The sequence below is a fragment of the Aotus nancymaae genome, unplaced genomic scaffold, assembly GCF_030222135.1.
Source record: "Aotus nancymaae isolate 86718 unplaced genomic scaffold, 86718_ANA_hifiasm-v0.15.2.pri h1tg000089l, whole genome shotgun sequence".
Classification (NCBI taxonomy): domain Eukaryota; kingdom Metazoa; phylum Chordata; class Mammalia; order Primates; family Aotidae; genus Aotus; species Aotus nancymaae.
Window position 1 is genome coordinate 7,741,889 of NW_026988504.1, and position 13,559 is coordinate 7,755,447.

General features: G+C 44.9%; 1 protein-coding gene and 1 pseudogene across 1 annotated transcript in view; one reads left to right on the forward strand and one right to left on the reverse strand.

The window, feature by feature from the left end:
- The window catches only part of GRB2 (growth factor receptor bound protein 2), an 85,769-nt gene that overhangs the window by 58,883 nt on the left and 13,327 nt on the right, over positions 1-13,559 (forward strand). The gene's annotated exons all lie outside the window — the stretch shown is intronic.
- Positions 10,467-10,811, reverse strand: LOC135271648 (large ribosomal subunit protein eL42-like; annotated as a pseudogene).

The window sequence follows — 13,559 nt, forward strand, 5'->3', positions numbered from 1 at the left end:
GGTGAACAGCTCTCAGAAGGGGAGGAGGTGGTGGTTCTCCACCCCTGCAGTCTGGTGGTTTCTCTCCCAGTGTGGCTGGGTCAGGGCTTTTGTGAGCATGCAAAGAAGGGCTAAAGCAAAGGCACCACTCAAAGGTGAGCATGGCAATGTAGAAATCAATTAGGAAAGGGTAGGTATATGTAAACTAGGTGAAGAGTTGGAATCAATTAGAGCAAAGTGTACCAAATGGGAAGACGGGTTCTCAGTGACCCATGGATTTGACTTGTGGTGTGGGTTTCAGGCTTTAAATTGTCTTTGGCTTAGAGATGGCGTTTCCCTGGGCACCCGCCCCTGTGAGGCATTTGTCTCCTGACGCTATCAGTGTGGGCGAAGTTTCTCTAGAAACCACAGGGGATGGTGCAGTGTCCACAGCTGGTAACCAGGTTACCACCATGAGGCCTAAGATGGGGAGAAGGAAGTGGGAGGAGTTGCCAAAACCTGGAGGAGGAAAGGACTCACTTTCAAGTGAGGGTCCAAGACTGTCCACAAACACTCCTAGGGTGGGAGCTGGGAGAATGAATGCCCTGACCTGAGCCTCCCTTCCTCTGATCTTTCTGCAGGCCTCCCCATTGATTAACGGCCTTGGGAGCCAGAGAGTGAGGGAGCTTGTTGATATGGTCCTTACAGATCCAAAAACAGCAGTCCGGGCCTGGTGGCTCATGCCTATAATCGCAGCACTTTGGGAAGTCGAGGTGGGTGAGTCACTTGAGGTCAGGAGTTTGAGACCAGCCTGGCCAACATGGTGAAACCCCGGCTCTACTAAAAAATGCAAAAATTACCCAAGTGTGGTGGCAAGCGCCTATAATCCCAGCTACTTGGGATGCTGAGATGGGAGAATCGCTTGAACCTGGGAGGCGGAAGTTACAGTGGGGCGAGATTGCATCACTATACTCCAGCCTGGGCGACAGAGTATGACTCTGTCTCAAAAAAAAAAAAAAAAAAGCAAGATGTCAGCAGGATATGGAGAGACAGGTAGAGGAAAGCAGCACAAGATTGATGCCTATCTATTTTTTTTGGAGACGGAGTCTCACTCTGTTGCCCAGGCTAAAATGCAGTGACACAATTTTGGCTCACTGCAACCCCCGCTTCCCACGTTCAAGGAATTCTCCTGCCTCCTGAGTAGCTGGGACCACAGGCGCATTCCACCACGCCTGGATAATTTTTTGTATTTTTAGTAGAAACAGGGTTTCACCATGTTGGCCAGGCTGGTCTCGAACTCCTGACCGCAAGTGTTCTGCCCACCTTGGCCTCCCACAGTGCTGGGATTATAGGCATCAGCCACCTCACCCCAACAATATGGCAGTTTTTCTAAAGCACTTTTCAGAAAAAAAAATAAGTGGTGAAGAGGAAGGCCACTGAGCAGCATCTCATCACCAAGTCCTTTTGATTCTACCTCCAGAAGTACCTCGACTCTCTCCTCTCTCCTACACTGCCCCACCCACCTGCACCTCCTTGCAGTTCCTCTCACAGACAGCCAGAGAAGCATTTGTAAAATGGAAACCTGAATGTCACTCTCAGTGACTTCTGATGATTGTAACATCTAAGTTTGAGCTTCTTAATTTGCATACTGTGGTCTTCTGCCAGACTACCCACTGGAGAGCCTTTGATCTCCCTTCAAATGTCACTGGCTTGGGGAGGCTTTCTCTGACAGCCCCCACCTCCAAACTAGTTTAGATCCCTCTGTTTTCTGCTCCCTGACCCTGTCCACTAGCTCAAATCCACATTTGCAGTTTGTATTGTGATTACACGTGGAACTCTCTGCATTCGATTACATGTGGAACTGTCTGCATTCGTCTCTACTCTGGAGATGGGGGTGGGGACTCGCCACTCTACTCCAGTTCCTCTTCCTCTGTCATGTGATTATAGCAGACTTGTCCTGATTTGGAACTAGCTTTTTGAGTTGAAAATTAACAGCATTCTGGTGGAAGGACCCAGCTTTGAGTTTTTCAGTCCTGTATCTTTATGCACATGTTGGGAATAGCTCTGTGACCAATATTGCTTTTTCTTCTTTCAGCAACATCCTCTGAGGTGGCTCTTGGGTCATAGAACGACTGTAAATTGATCAGTCTTTTCATTCACCTCTTGAATTGCAAAGTCTTACGTGGAATTAAATAAACTCTGTTGTCATTAATTTTCAGGGTGGAGGTTTGAACTCCTGTTTTCTGCCTTATGCTGAGGCAGAAAGCGAGTAGACCTTAGAGGCTGGAACTGATGCACAGGAGCCGGTTTGCCTGTTGGCATCAGAAAACATGAGTAACGGCTGCTCCTCCAGGCCGGGTGGGGGGAGCTTTGTGTTGTGTTTTATTTTTTGAAGAGAGGAGTGTAGGATTTCATGTAAGATTAAAAGTCTCCTTTTGTTAGTGAAAGGATGAAAAGGACAGTTGTTAAATATGTGTCAGTAAAGTAAAGAATTAGCTACAGTTGAGGCTGGGCTTGGTGGCGCAACACCTGTAATCCTAGCACTTTGGGAGACCAAGGCAGGCAGATCACTTGAGCTCAGGAGTTCAAGACCAGCCTGGCCAACATGGTGAAACCCTGTCTGTACTGCAAATACAGAAATTAGCCAGCTTGGTGGCAGGTACCTGTAATCCCAACTACTCAGGAGGCTGAGGCAAGAGAATCGCTTAAACCTGGGAGGTAGAGGTTGCAGTGAGCTGAGATTGCGCTATTACACTCCAGCCTGAGCAACAAAAGCAAGACTCTGTCTCAAAAGAGGCCAGGCATGGTGGCTCATGCTGGTAATCCTAGCACTTTGGGAGGCCAAGGCCAGTGGATCACCTGAGGTCAGTAGTTTGAGACCAGCCTGGCCAATATGGCAAAACGCTGTCTCTGCTAAAAATACAAAAATTAGCCGAGTATGGTGGTGCACGTCTATAGTCCCAGCTACTTGAGAGGCTGAGGCAGGAGAATTGCTTGAACCTGGGAGGTGGAGGTTGCAGTGAGCAGACGTTGCGCCACTGCACTCCAGCCTGTGCAACAGGAGCAAGACTCCATCTCAAAAAAAAAAAAAAGGAATTAGCTGCAGTTGAGATTACTTGGGTTATTTCCAGTTGGAAATAACCAATAACTTCCAGCTGGAAGTTCTGATACCATTAATAAAGATTGTACTTTTTCTTTTTTTTCTTTTTGAGATGGAGTTTAGCTCTTGTTGTCCAGGCTGGAGTGCAGCGGCGCCTTCTCGGCTCACTGCATCCTCTACCTCCCGGGTTCAAGCAATTCTCCTGCCTCAGACTCCCAAGTAGCTGGGACTACAGGTGTGCACCACCACACTCAGCTAATTTTTTTGTATTTTTTGTAGAGACAGGGTTTCACCATGTTGACCAGGCTGGTCTCGATCTCTTGATCCATGATCCACCCGCCTCGGCCTCCCAAAGTGCTGGGATTATGGGTGTGAGCCACTGTGCCCTGGCAAGATTTTACTTTTAAGCTAAAAGAAGCTTGATCAGTCTTTTAGTTAATAGCAGCCAAATCTGGCCAGGAGAACAATCTGTCCCTCTATTTGCAAGTTGCGGAGTCTGCCATGTTCCTTCCACTCACGATCCACACAGACCAAGCAGAGCTAAGATGCAGACAGGGAATATAACCAAGTTCACACTTCATCTAGGACATTTTCCTGATATCTGCTAAGCTAGAGTTAAGTCATCGTCTTTGGTGTTTGGAAGTCAGATATTTTTTGTTGAATTGATGCCTATCGTAGTACCCATAACTCCCCACTCCTGACATCCATCATGCTGTGATGCGCCTGGCAGCTTTCTAGTCCCTAAGCTCTTTGGGAGGGGTGTCTATTTTACCCTCAGTTCACCTAGCTTAGGGCTTGGTATTTTTCTAGTACAGGTCATCATATGATTGTTGAATTTTTCAAGTATACAGACTTTTCTAGAAACTTCTTGATCTCTCTGTGTCTGTGTCGATCTCTTTCTGCCCCCTGCCGCCTTCTTCTCTCTTCTCCCTACTTCTGCAGTTGAAATTCTGACATTCCAAGAGCATTTCAGCTCTGCCAAATAGGACTTCAACATGTCACAAAACGCAAGACAGTTATTTTGAATGGAAACTTTTTGTACCCCTTCGGTAGAAGTTTATTTTGAGGTATTGTCTATGCATTTAGGTTTCACGGTCTCCAGATTTATCTGGGTGGAGTAATATCACATATGTGTGAACTACCTTCCTGTTTTGTTAAAAATATGAGCAATTTTTCTTGATGATAAGAGGTCACAACTAAAGAGGTTGATGAGCATATGCTATTAATTTTTTGAGTACTAAAATACCTCTCAGAGAAAGAAATATCCTTTAATTTGGTTAGTCATCTTAATTGTTCATCCTAACATGTATGAACATAAGAACGAAATTTTTTTATTTTATTTATTTTTTTTGAGATGGAGTTTCGCTCCTTACCCAGGCTGGAGTGCAATGGCGCGATCTCGGCTCACCACAACCTCCGCCTCCTGGGTTCAGGCAATTCTCCTGCCTCAGCCTCCTGAGTAGCTGGGATTACAGGCACGCGCCACCGTGCCCGGCTAATTTTTTGTATTTTTAGTAGAGACGGGGTTTCACCATGTTGACCAGGATGGTCTCGATCTCTTGACCTCGTGATCCACCCGCCTCGGCCTCCCAAAGTGCTGGGATTACAGGTGTGAACCACCGCGCCCGGCAAGAAATTTTTTTAATGGTCTCTTAATGTGATCATTTTTCTCCCTCCATCAACCTAGTTGCTGGTCAGTGGGTGAATCAAAAAGTTCAAGGTCTTCCAGATGTGTTTCATAAAAATTTTGCTGGAAGAGTTGTAGCTATTAAAATTACCACCCTGCAGAAGTCTGTCACAAGTCAGACAGGCAGACCGAATCAGAATTAGACATCACATTGCCAGGTAGCGCCCCATCCTGAGAGGGATTAGTAGGACATGTATAGAAACAGAATTACACCTCTTCTCTCCCTAGTCCAGCCCCCTGTTGTACTGAAAGTTCCCTTCTCCACCCACCCACCCCCACTCCTTCCCAAGCTTATACTTCTTTTTTTTTTAGACAAGGTCTCTCTCTGTCACCCAGGCTGGAGTGCAGTGGTGCAATTGCAGCTCACTGCAAGCCTCGACCTGCCAGGTTCAAGCAATCCTCCCACCTCAGCCTCCTGAGTAGTTGGGACTACAGGTGTACACCACCATGCCAGGCTAATTGTTTAATGTTTTGTAGAGACAGGGTCTCCCTGTACCCCCAGGCTGGTCTCAAATTCCTAGGCTCAAGGCATACTCCCACCTTAGCCTCCCAGAGTGCTGAAATTACAGGTTTGAGCCATTGTACCCAGCCTACATCTTTTTATCTTACACAGAGAGGTAGGTGGCCTTGTGGAAAGGCACTCCACATATCCTTTAGGCAGGGTGCTTATGTTACAGGAAGACTGTCTAGTTCTGTTACCTCCTTGACTTTGCCTCTCCTTGCTTGGGTCAACAAACTCATGATAGTCTTTCTAGGATCTATTTAAGAGGTCTTGTATATCACCAAGAATGTATATATTGGCTGGGTGCGGTGGCTCACGCCTGTATTCCCAGCACTTTGAGAGGTTGAGTAAGGAGTTTCACTTGAGCCTTGAATTAGTGAACAGACTGGACAACATATCAAAACCCCTATCTCAATTTTTTATTTAAAAAAAAGAGAGAGAATGTATAAAGTGTTCTAGACCCAGATTGCTCTAGGGCACTGAATGCATTACTTAGAACACAAGCCCCCACATGTAAGTCAGTTCGCCAACACATGCTAGATTCCATACTAAGAGCTGTGAGCAATACAAGTGAGAACTGGGTGTGGAGCCAGCTTCAGTGCTTGCGGGTTAGTTTGAGAGGGGGCCAAGTCATAGCAGCACATGGTACAGAGTAGTGATAGACGAGATATCATAAGGGATTATATTATTGACAGTAATCCTCCATTAAATACTGTAAGATTGAAGCAGAGGGAAAGGTGACCAGAGTGGTTATAAGCTCTGAACTGAATCTTGAAAGGTCTCAGTAGACGAGGGAAAGCACAGTCAAGTGGTGGGGAGGAGAACAGTGTGTTTAGAGGTCAATGACTTGACCAGCTGACTGCACTGCAGGGTTCATTTGGAGAAACAGTGGGTGATCAGGGCAGATAGTCAGTGATGGCCAATTTATGAAAACTGGAATGCCAGACTGTATTTGCACTTACAGAAGGATACTTAAGGCTTTTTAACAGAAAAAATGGTGGTGACTAACTTTGGGGCCCTTAAGCCATGTTGCCTGGACATTTGGTTGGCCCCCATCTGCTGACTCACCAATGTTCCCCTTTCACACTGATCCTCACTTCGAGCAGCTACTTTTCAGAAAGGTGGCAGTTGGAAAGAAAGCAGTATTCCTGGGACACTACTCCTTCCTTCACAGGCAGAGGGAAGTATAAAGTAATGAATGATTTTTACCATGGAAAATTGGAGTTTGGGGACTCTGTCCTCCTCCTCCTTGTCTTCTCTCCTTCTCTCTTTTTTCTTCCTTTCCTTTAAAAATATTTAAAAGATGCTAAGTCAAAACCTCTCACCATTCCATCACTAGGGGTCAGGAGGTAGACTTGACTAACAAATACGCTTTATTTTTTCTTTTTTGGGTTGTTTTGTTTTTTGAGACAGAGTCTCACTCTGTCTCCCAGGCTGGAGTGTAGTGGCACTATCTTGTCTCACTACAACTTCCACCTCCTGAGTTGCAGCGGTTCTCCTGCCTCAGCCTCCCGAGTAGTTGGGATTACCGGCACAGGCCACCACACCCAGCTAGTTTTTGTATTTTTAGTAGACATGGGGTTTCACCATGTTGGCCAGGTGATCTGCCTGCCTCAGCCTCCCAAGGGGTTAGGATTATAGGTGTGAGCCACTGTGCCCAGCCACAAATACCCTTTGGATTCCTAGAGTTTGGTAAATAAACTCCTTTCTTAAAAGAAAATGACATGAGAAATTAAGGATTTAGGACCCCTGGTGCCCCCAAAGAAATGAGGCTTCTGGGCTGGGTGCTGTGGCTCACACCTGTAATCCCAGCACTTTCGGAGGCCAAGGCGGGTGGACCACCTGAGGTCAGGAGTTCGAGGCCAGCCTGACCAACGTAGAGAAACCTCATCTCTACTAAAAATACAAAATTGGGCGGCACATGCCTGTAATTCCAGCTACTCAAGAGACTGAGGCAGGAGAATCACTTAAACCCAGGAGGCGGAGGTTGCAGTGAACTGAGATCACGCCATTGCACTCTAGCCTGGGCAATAAGAACGAAACTGTCTTAAAAAGGGGGAAGAAAAGAGGCTTCTGGAAATGTTCATTTCAGATAACTTAAAGTAGCATTTCATGGCACAGATACGCTTTTGCTGAAAAGGGTGATGACATGAGGCAAAATACCCTCTTGATTTGACTCCATTACATAAACACTTTTTAAAATAAATAGGTTTTTAGGCTGGGTGCAGTGTCTCATGCCTGTAATACGAACACTTTGGAAGGCCGAGGTGGGAGGATCACTTGAGCCCAGGAGTTTGAGACCAGCCTGAACAACATGGCAAAACCCCATCTCTACTAAAAATACAAAAGTTAGCCAGGCATGGTGGTGCACGTCTGTAATCCCAGCTACTTGGGAGGCTGAAGCATGAGAGTTGCTTGAACTGGGGAGGAGTAGGTTGAAGTGAGCTGAGATCCCGCCACTGCACTCCAACCTGGGTAACAGAGCCAGGCTCTGTCTCAAAAAAATTAATTAATTAATTATGTTTAATTATTTAATAAAACAGCATTGTTTAAACACAATTTTATAAATCTACCAAAATTAGGAGGTTTGGTTTTTTTGTTTTGTTTTGTTTTGTTTTTTAAGATGGAGTTTCTCTCTTTTTGCCCAGGCTGGAGTGCAATGGTGCCATCTCAGCTCACTGCATCTCCTGGGTTCAAGCGATTCTCCTGCCTCAGCCTCTCAAGTAGCTGGGATTACAGGCACGTGCCACCAAGCCCAACTAATTTCTTATATTTTTAGTAGAGACAGGGCTTCACCGTGTGGGCCAGGCTGGTCTCAAACTCCTGACCTCAGGTGATCCACCTGCCTCGGCCTCCCAAAGTGCTGGGATTATAGGCATGAGCCAACACATCCAGCCAGGAGAAGTTTTTTGGTTCTGTTTTGTTTTTTGTTTTGTTTTGTTTTTTGAGATGGAGTCTCGCTCTGTAGCCCAGGCTGGACTGCAGTGGCACGATCTCGGCTCACTGCAACCTCCGCCTCCTGGGTCCCTGTTCAAGCAATTCTCCTACCTCAGCTTCCCAAGTAGCTGGGATTACTGGCACAAGCCACCATGCCCAGCTGATTTTTGTGTTTTTTAATAGAGACAGGTGTTTTACCATGTTGGCCAGTCTGGTCTTGAACTTCTGACCTCATGATCTACCCGCCTCAGCCTCCTGAAGTGCTGGGATTACAGGTGTGAGCCAGTGCACCCAGATGCAAGGAGAGTTTTAAAACTAAATAAATGCATTTCATTTCTTCTCAACTTTCTGGTTGTTAAAAGCCAAGTATATATCACCTGGCTTGGTTGGCGAAGATGCTTTTCAGATTTTTATTGAGCTGTGGCCTTGCTGTAGTTGCAGTCATTCCAGATGGAGACTGGTCTGCTCAGCAAATGTAAGAACTTGCCTCTTTGTGTTCTTGGGTGAGTAATTCAAGGTTTTTGTGAGACCAGGAACCTTAATTATTGAACTACTTTTGCTGGTTATCTCATCACTAAAGTTCTTAATAGTTTAAATACACTGTGGGTGTTTTTTATGGTTTGGCCCATAGTATAGCAGGCAACATTGCCAAGATGTTTTTCATGTTGCATAAAACTGTAACAGATGGAGGTGGTGATTGTAAAGCACTTATTTAAAGTGTTAGTAATGAATCACTATAGCTTGAAACTGAGTCAGTTATCCATGCTAAGGGAAGTTGAAGAGCATTCTAATAGTTTCTAATAAAATACGTAATAGATACCTGAAGAGAACTGACTTTGAGTGGCTCTCCCAATACTGTTACCCTAGCTAGGGCCCTTAGAATTTGTTCTTGGCCGGGCGCGGTGGCTCAAGCCTGTAATCCCAGCACTTTGGGAGGCCGAGGCGAGTGGATCACGAGGTCAAGAGATCGAGACCATCCTGGTCAACATGGTGAAACCCCGTCTCTACTAAAAATGCAAAAAATTAGCTGGGCATAGTGGCGCGTGCCTGTAATCCCAGCTACTCAGGAGGCTGAGGCAGGAGAATTGCCTGAACCCGGGAGGCGGAGGTTGCGGTGAGCCGAGATCACGCCATTGCACTCCAGCCTGGGTAACAAGAGCGAAACTCCGTCTCAAAAAAAAAAAAAAAAGTTTGTTCTTAGGGGTTAAAGTCTTTTAAAAGCACACGTGCATGTGTGTTTTCTCTTCTAGGAACTTGAAATTATGTAGTAGGTGTCACTAGAATTCTTGAAATTTGTCTTGAAGTCATGGCAGTATTTCAGTGTTGCTCCTTTTGGATTGAGTGATTGATACTCAGGAGTTAGACTAGTTTTACCTGGGTTCTTTGAAGAACTGGGGAAGCTTCACTGGCTTATGTTGAATTTCTGCACTGCAGGGACCAGCTATAACGTGTTTTTGGTTTTTTACGTGTTAAGAGCTTTAAAATGTAATTCTTCCTATCATTCATGCACAAATGCTCTCACACAAATTGCTTCACAGATTGATAAAACTTTGAATAATTTTTCCCTGAAGAAATCTTGAACTTTCTGCAAGCTGTTGGAATTGGAGCGCATGATGAAAGGCTTGATGGAACCATAACTGTACAGCATATTTCTTTTTTAAAAAGTTATGATTTCTATTTTTTATTCATTCACAGATGACTGAATATGTTCAGGCCAGAAAATATCCCCTTATTTCAAAATGCAGCAATCTATAAACAAAATACTTCCCATTTTGCTAAATGACACCTTTTTCTATAATTCGTATAGAAAATTAAGGGCAAGGGCCAGGTGTGGTGGCTCGTGCCTGTTATCCCAGCACTTTGGGAGGCCTAGGGAGGTGGATCATCTGAGGTCAGGAGTTTGAGACCAGCCTGGCCAACATGGCAAAACCTCATCTCTACTAAAAATACAAAAAAATTAACTGTGCCCTATGACAGCCATATGTAATCCCAGCTACTCGGGAGGCTGAGGCAGGAGAATCGATTGAACCTGGGAGGTGGGGGTTGCAGTAAGCCGACGTCGTGCCACTGTACCCCAGCCTGGGTAACAAGAGCAAAACTCGTCTCAAAAAAAAAGAAAAATTTATATATCATTATAGTTCAGTGAATTTTCACAAACAGAACACACCCAGGTCAGGAAATGTAAGATAAACAGTTCTCCGGAGTTCCTTCATGGCCCCTTCCATTGACGTACATATATATATTTTTTGAAATGAATATAAACTCCCAAGATTTTATTGTCTTCATAATGAAACAAAAGATGACACATAGAACTGGATCACTTGGCCCTTTGTCTTCTCATCTCCTCCCAGTTCAGAATGCTTGCATCTTTTAGTAGCCAGCATTCTCTTAGATCTGCAGTTGGGCTCAGTGCACTCAAGCTTTAGCACAATCTTCTTTGTAGTTTTAGCCTTTTTCCAGAAAATCGGCTTAACCTGCCCACCATAGCCACTCTGCTTCCTGTCATAACACCACTTTCCCTGGGCATACAGAGAATCCTTGCCCTTCTTGTACGGTGTCACTTTGCGGGGTTGGTGCTTGCCACACTTCTTTCAGAAAGTCTGGCGCGTTTTAGGAACGTTGATCATGTTTGCATGAGTGCTATCGTCACAAAAAGGGCTTGTAAATTTTTAATTCCTCTGTATAAAGCTCACTTCATTCCTCATCTCTTAAATTTCTTCCTGATTTGGGCTCTTAACATTATTTTCATTCTCTTTGCAAAGAAAACGAAAAGAACTCGCTGCACTGAAACTTGTCTCTTCCTTTCATAATCTCATCTCTTGATCAATCTGCTTCCGTTAAACCAAAGTGTCTTGTGTGGCTACAAAGTCATAACTCGAGGGAATATGGGGGTTGGAATAGAAAATGCAGCTGTGGGGTAGTAGCTAGAAACGTTCCTTGGAGATTTCAAAGCTGAAGGAACTTTGGTTGTGAGCTCACCTTTGGGTTTGTGCAGAGGAGTGAATAAGCAAGTGAGGACACAGTGATGGGAGCAGCTTGCTTGTGCTGAGAACTCTGACCAGACCTTTAACAATTATTTGTGGGCTGGGTGCGGTAGCTCACACCTGTAATCCCAGCACTTTGGGAGGCCAAGGCGGGCAGATCACCTGAGGTCGGGAGTTCAAGACCAGCTTGACCAACATGGAGAAACCCTGTATCACTAAAAGTACAAAAATTAAACAGGTGTGGTGGCTGGCGCCTGTAATCCCAGCTATTCAGGAGGCTAAGGCGGGAGAATCACTTGAACTCAGGAGGCAGAGGTTGCAGTGAGCCTAGATCATGCCATTGCACTCCAGCCTGGGCAACAAGAGCAAAACTACGTCTCAAAAAAAAAAAAAAAAAAAACAGAAGAAAGAAATTAGCCTAGCATGGTCGTTAATGTAGCTTGGCTAGTTGTTGATTATCTGTCATTCTTATCTACCCTTTCTTTTTTTTTTTTCTTCCATTTTCAGGATGAATATCTACCCTTTCTGTTGCATCTCACTTTGAATGGCAGTACACAGACAATACTCACTTTAGAGCAATCCAGCTTCTAATTGGCTATGAGTACAGCATTGTTCAGCATCTTGAATTAATCATTTTGTAAAGAATTTTACCAGTTTCCTTTGAGAACTTTGTTACGTAGTATAGATTACCACCGCACTAGCCAACATTTTCCTGTGCCCACCATTTTGGGTTTGTGTTCACATTTCTGTTTTATCTTTTACCAACTTTCTGCCTTCTGCCCTTTGCATTTTGTGGTAAGTCTAGAATTCATAGGGAGACTTTCACAGCGTACCTGATTCTGTTCTGCTGTGTATACACTAGTTCACCCTTACCTGCGGCCAATTGCAGTCTGACATATAATATATTTTGGCCAAGTGCAGTGGCTCACACCTGTAATCTCAACACTTAGGTAAGCTGAGGCAGGAGGATACTTGACCCGAGGAGTTCAAGACCAGCCTGGGCCACATGGCAAATGCCTGTAGTCTCAGGTACTCAGGAGGCTGAGATGGAAGGATCACGAGCCCAGGAAGTCGAGATGCCATGAACCATGATGGCACCACTGTACTCCAGCCTGGGCAGCAGAGCAGGACCCTTTCTCAAGAAAAAAGATATTTTGAGAGAGAGAGAGATCACATTCACATAACTTTTTATTACAGTATATTGTTACAACTTTTATTTGACGCTTTTTGAATATAGAGACAGGGTCTCACTATGTTGCCCAGACTGGTCTTAAACTCTTGAGCTAAAGTAATCCTCCCACCTTAGCCTCCCAAACTGCCAGGATTGCAGGTTTGAGCCACCACAGATGCTCTGTTACGAGTTTTCTATTTTATCATTAATCTCTTACTGTACCTAATTTATAAATTAAACTTATAGGTAGGGCTGGCATGGTGGCTCACACCTCTAATCCCAGCACTTTGGGAGGCTGAAGCAGGAGAATCCCTTGAGTTTAGGAGTTCAGGACTAGCCTGGGCAAAATAAATAAATAAAAATCTAAAAAGTAATAATAAACTTATAGGTATGTGTATAGTGTAGGAAAAAGCACAGCCTATCTAGAGTCTTGTAGTGTCCATAGTTTCAGGCACCCACTGGAGGTCTTGAAATTTATCCATCATGATAAGGAGGACTGCTGTATTCCCCTACACCTTACAGTGTCATGGCCTGGCCTGGCCTGGCCGTGTAATTCAAGAGGCAGCATTGGAGAGAACGGTCATTGGGAATATGAAAGTCTGGGTATGATGTTAGCTCTGTGGAGTCACTACCTAGTAACCTGGGGCAGCCATTGGTCTATTTTTACATCTGTAGAATGCAGTGGTTCAGTTATAGGATTTCCAAGGCTTCTGCCTGAATTCTGCTGGTTGAGATGCTTCCAGCACTATCTAACTTTTCTTTTCTTTTTTCTTTTTCTTTTCTTGTTTTTTGAGATGGAGTTTTGCTTTTGTTGCCCAAGCTGGAGTGCAATGCGTGATCTCAGCCCACTGCAGTCTCCACCTCCCAGGTTCAAGTGATTCTCCTGCCTCAGCCTCCCAAGTAGCTGGGATTGCAGGCACACACCACCACACCCACCCAATTTTTTGTATTTTTAGTAGAAACAGGGTTTCACTGTGTTAGCCAGGCTGGTCTCGAACTCCTGACCTCAGATGATCCACCTGCCTCAGCCTTCCAAATTTGGGTTATTGAACTGAGTAGGATTTGCCATGCTTTTTCTTGAAAATAGTTTTTTCATCCAAGGGCATATGGTTGTCCTCACAAGCAGCAGTGTTCTGGAGCTGTTTGGTGGTGGGTGACCCATACTCGCGATAATCTAGAGAAGCTATGAGGGGATCCCAGGACTCTATCACTGTAGATTC